Source organism: Crotalus tigris, unplaced genomic scaffold (genome assembly GCF_016545835.1).
Source record: "Crotalus tigris isolate CLP2741 ecotype Arizona unplaced genomic scaffold, ASM1654583v1 scf7180000018301.7375997, whole genome shotgun sequence".
In the NCBI taxonomy this organism is placed as follows: Eukaryota; Metazoa; Chordata; class Lepidosauria; order Squamata; family Viperidae; genus Crotalus; species Crotalus tigris.
The window spans coordinates 1,221,273-1,226,847 of record NW_024096931.1 but is presented as its reverse complement, the minus strand read 5'-3'; the positions used below and the strand labels follow the sequence as shown (position 1 = coordinate 1,226,847).

At 48.5% G+C, this 5,575-nt stretch overlaps 1 pseudogene; it reads left to right on the top strand.

The window, feature by feature from the left end:
* The first annotated feature begins 4,518 nt into the window (after positions 1-4,518).
* LOC120310944 lies at positions 4,519-5,213 on the top strand (annotated as a pseudogene).
* Positions 5,214-5,575: the final 362 nt, after the last annotated feature.

The following is a 5,575-nucleotide window of genomic DNA, read 5'->3' as shown; positions in this document are numbered from 1 at the left end:
TGGCAGCAAGAGGAGGACAAAGGGCTCCCAACCCCAGTGGTCAACTCCTGCTGTGGAGAATCATTTTAGGCTTGGCTTCGTGGAGCACATTGGATATTTGGATTTTGTTGTCTGTCTTAGCACTAGATGCACCCCAAGGCTCTGGCAGTAAAATTGATACCACCAAGGACATACTAGCAGCTGAGATGAGAGGGCTGGAGACTAAAACATACAAAAAACAGTTATGGGAATTGGGCATGTCCATAATGAAAGGAAGGACCAGGGGTGACATGATAGCAGTGTTCCAGTATTTGAGGGGCTGCCACAAAGAAGAGGGGGTCAAGCTATTCTCCAAAGCACCTGAAGGGAAGACAAGAGCCGAGGTGGTGCAGCAGTTAGAGTGCAGTACTGCAGGCCACTTTAGCTGACTGTGTTCAGCAGGTCAGCGGTTCAAATCTCACCGGCTCAAGGTTGACTCAGCCTTCCATCCTCCGGGGTAGGTAAAATGAGGACCCAGATTGTTGGGGGCAATGTATAATATATATATATACATTGCTTACTGGTGTACACCGCTTAGAGAGTGCTTGCACTTAAAGCGGTATATAAGTCTCATAAATAAATAAATAAAATAAATAAGAAGCAATGGATGGAAACTAATCAAGGAGAGAAGCAACCTAGAACTAAGGAGAAACTTCCTGACAGAGAGCACAATTAACTAGTGGAACAAATTGCCTTCAGAAGTTGTGGCTGCTCTCATCACTGGAGGCTTTTAAGAAAAGACTTGACAGCCCTGTGTCTAAAATAGTATAGGGCAGGGGTGTCAAACTGCTGGTCCCCGGGCCAGATGCATCACGCCAAAACGGCACCCACCCCATTGCCGCCAAAGGGAAAAAAGTCACAATATGTCGCGACATGTCACGTGACGTGGAGAGTTTGACACCTGTGGTATAGGATCTTCTACTTGAGCAGAGGGTTGGACTAGAAGCCCTTCAAGGCTGCTCTCAAAAAGCAAATCCAGGACCAGGCTTAGACAGAACTTGGGGGAAGCTCCCCAGAATCCCTTCAACTGTAACCAAAACTTGGAAGTTGGAGAACAACCAGAAAGAAACCGTGTCACGTCGTGGCCAAGGAAATCACATGGACGTGTCTAGGAGCTGACTTTGCCCCAAGGCTGCATTTGCCCTTAGCAGATTCCTGCAAGGGAGGAAGCAGTATTTTCATGTTATCACAAGTCACCAAAGCTTATAAAGAATGTTCCTAAATCCAGAGTATTCCAGAGTTTTCTGATTCAAGGAACAAACAGCAAATTTTCATGTCCCTCTCATGAGTTCCTCAGAGGCACTTAAAAAGTCGGTTGGGCCCTAAGAAAAAATATCCCCAAACATGGGCAGATTTATTAAACGTAATGTCACAAAAAAGTGGGGGAGCTTTCAAGTTACCCCAAATCCCTAAATACCTTTCATCAGTGTTTCTCAACCTTGGCAACTTTAAGTCACGTGGACTTCAATTCCCAGAATTCCTCAGGCAGTTGAAAAATGGTATCCAAGGGAAATTGCAACCGTTTGTGAAAATGTAAAATTGAAAGTGACCCAGAGTTGTTTAATTGGAATCTGGCCTGTTCTTTTTATCTAGAAAACAAAGTGAAGCAGGCCTGGGACTGTTGAAAGGGTTCCGTTAGGTTGGACTCCCGGCTCTGCTTTCTAGACAAGATGCCATTTTGCAAGCCAAGCAGGTATTTCAGCTGTCTTCTGGAGAGGAAGTGCTCATCTTCCTCTTGCTTCTGGCAATAACTACCTTTCTAGCTGTGACAGGTGGAGGCTGAACCAGCCAGGAAGGAGCGCTTAGGAAATACATGCCTCCTCACACTCGTGGTTCCCTCAGGTGACAGAAATAAAAGGCTTCTATGCCCCAAAGCACAACCACTCAGCCCGATTCTCCAGAATGCCTGAAGAAACACTACAACTAGTCCTCGACTTACAACAGTTCAGTTAGTGACTGTTCAAAGCTACAATGGCATTGAAAAAAGTAACTTATGACCATTTTTCAACTTACGACCATTGTGGCATTCCCTCATGGCCACATGATCAAAATTCGGATGCTTGGCAACTGACTCATCTTTATGACAGTCACAATGTTCCAGGGTTACATGGTCCCCTTTTGTGACTTGCTGACGAGCAATGTCAATGGGGAAGCCTGGTTCACTTAACAACCGTGTAACTAATTTAACAACCGCAGAGATTCCATCAACAACTATGGCAAGAAAGGTCATAAACTGGAGCAAAACTCACTTAACAACCATCTTGTGAGCAACAGGAATGTTGGGTTCAATTGTGGTCATAGGTCAAGGACTACCTGCATTCTGTCTGAAAGAGCCAACCTTGGTTAGGAGATGGTTGATTAACTAGCCAGACTGTTTGGTTTGGTGCCCTCCATAAAGGCCAACGGTGAATAGAATAGAGCTGGAAGGGACCTTGGAGGTCTTCTAGTCCAGCTCCCCGCTCAAGCAGGAGAACCTATATCATCTCAGACAAGTGACTGTCCAGGCTCTTCTTAAAAACCTCAAGTCTGGAGACAAGCTGTTCCCCTGGTTAATTGTCCTCATTATCAGGAAGTTTCTCTTTAATTCCAGGTTGCTTCTCTCTTTGATCAGTTTTGATCCGTTGTGTCAGAATCCAATTATATTTCATCTCTAGTTATCAACTATAGAAAACCCCATTTCTGCCTTCCCTGGATTCTGCCATACGGTGAAGGGAAGGGGGTGAACAAAGGGGCTTTATGGCCCTCACTTCCTTTGGTACACTTCAAAGCGACTGAATGTGGATATCGCCAAAAGGACTAACCATAAGAACGGGGCTATTACCTTTCATGTAGTTCTCTCTGAAGTCTCCCTCCAGCTGGCAGTAAGGAAAAGGGGGTGGGAATGTAATGCCTGAGACTGTCGCTGGAAGAAGGGGGTGATTGGGTGGGGCCACTGGGGAACCCCTTAAAACCTTGAATGGGAGAGCTCAGACCCCAAGTCCTGTCTAGAACGCCTGCAACCATTTTCTCTTAATAAAGGATGCCTGTTGGAAGAACTATTCCAAGAGTTCTGTCTTCTTAAGATGCAAAGTGGGGTACGTCCTGCCTTCAGGTGCTTTGGAGAATAATTTGATCCCCTCTTCTCTGGCAGCTCCTCAAATACTGGACTGCTGCTATCATGTCACCTCTGTTTCTTCTTTTCTTTAGACTAGCCAAACTCTTCATATGTTTTCGTCTCCAGGCCTTTGATCATTTTAATTGCTCTTCTCTGAATTTTTTCTAAACTCTCAACATTTTTTTTTTTTTGTAGTATAGTGACCAAAATTGGTTGCAGTATTCCAGGAATGAGGAAATGATCTTCTGGTGTCTCTCTGAGCTTGCAGAGAAATTGGACTTTGGTCTCCCTGAACAAACATGGACTATAGAAACCCTACAAAGTAGTACCCACCAGAGCATGGGAAGGAGTAGACACCTCCCTCCAAGAAGAGGCTCTGGTGTGTTTTGGAGTGGAAAGACACAGCAGGAGCCATGAGCGATGACGGCGGCAGGGCATTGCATCTGTTGTAAACAACCTGGCACACCCAGATGTGATTAACTACAGTGCACATACTTTTGCTTCAGCGTTGATAATGTCTGCCTTACTAGGTAGGCCAGATGGAAACACAACCAATGAGCTGCCCCTCGATGCTATGCCGTCCCAAGTCATTCCCACACACCCTTCCATGCTGGAGAGCATGGAAGATGACTGTGGATGGAGGATGTTGGGAGACCATTGCCCCAAACATCTGAGGTGGGAGTGAGGGGCACATTAGGCTTTCTTGGTATCTGACAGGGTGAATCTGTGGATACGCCACCCTTTCTACTAATATCTACCCTTAGGAACCGTGCATATCCTTCTCCTAACAATAAAAGCACTGTCAGAATCATAGTCAAACAGGACCCGTGGGAAATCAGCAGGCCGGGGAAATATTAGTGTATGTAAAAAATATCCTTCCCATCTCTCACCCTGGAGGGGCAAAACCATCCCGACTGGCTCTTCTGCACAGTCGTGGAATGTTTCCCCCGAGGACGGCTTCAGCATCCCTTTCCTGCTGATTGGCTTGGATTATGACTCACCTAACCTTTTGAAACGCGCTTCTGCCAAAATCACTTTAGAACTGAAGATTTATTTAAAGCCTCTCTCTGTGTGTGCATTATGGAAACAAATTATTTGCTTGGATAGGGTGGATGCGCTATGTAAAGGACATGCAGATATCAACGCGGCATTATTGTCGCTCAGTGCCTGCTGGGCTTTCTCTGGTTTGGCCCTTTCGGTTCAGCGCCGCCTTTGCCTTTAGTGGGGACAGTGGGAAGGGAGGCTCACTCCACCAAACAGCCTTTCAGAAAGGGTTAGGGTCTCTTCCCCAGCCTCAAATTCCAGCGTTCCAACACTTGGTTCCCAGGGCCAAGCAGGGCTGGAGTCTGCGGGGGGTGCTCAGCCGGCCGATCGGTTGGTCGGGGGCTTCGTGGTTCTGCTGGGTCATGGCTTCGCTGCTGTGTTGTGGGCCGAAGATGGCCACCTGCTGGGGTCGTGCTGAGTGTCTGGGGGGTCATCAGGCTGGTGCTCCTGGGCCCCTTTTTTCAACGTCCCCTCTGCTGTCCTGACTGAAGACATTCCAGCCACTGAGGAAAAGTTCGTGTCCGGGGTAACCAAGATCCACGTGCTCTATGACCAAGTCAGCTACAACTGCTTCATTGCCACCAGCCTCTACTTTCTCCTGGGGGGCTTCTGCTTTTTCCAAGTGTGCCTCAACAAACAGAAGGAGTACCTAGCCCACTAATGTCCCCCTGCTCTGCTGGAGCCCCCCCCTGGTATCTGTCGACTCCCCCCTGTGCAGGAAAGTGTTCCTCTCGGGCACTGGGGAAGAGAAGGGGGGTCTCCTGGCCCTGGGTGTGGATCCCCTTTTCTCACTCAGTCAGCAGCATGGGGACCTCCGGCCCCTCCCCCTCCGCTCTGCCCTTGGTTCCCTTTATTTAAACCCGAGGAAGAGGTCAGTGAGCACTGCCCGTCCTCTTTTGTCCTGTGGCTGACCAAAAGAGAACTTCCATGTTGTGTAAATAGCAGAGGTGTGCCCCGCCCCACCGCACCCCCTTTGGCACTTTCCTGGCTCCAAGCTTGGGCCTCGATTTGCCCGCTTGCCAGCAGCCAGCCTGCGCCAGTGTCAGCCATCTTCGAGCGTGTGGCCGTCTGTTTATCTTGATCATAATGCTGCTTTGCCCAGGTCCCTCCCCAGGGGCTGGAAGGAGCCACCTGCTCTCTGACCCGGGTGCCCCACTTCATGCCTCTGCAGGGGAGGGGGGGAAGGGTCAGAGTGGGCCCTGCCCCAATAACATCCCCCCTCCACTGCCTGGGCCAAAAGTGTCATTTGTGCAATAAACAGTGTTGGATCAGGGCTGGGTGGGGGCTGCAGCAAATCTAAATTTGGACACTTTTTCAGTGGAAGTCATTCTCTCTTCCCACCCTCCTCACTAAAGGGAGAAACAGAATAATGGTCAGGGCTGTCCCGACTTGGACATTTAGGAAAGAAAGACCCTCGAC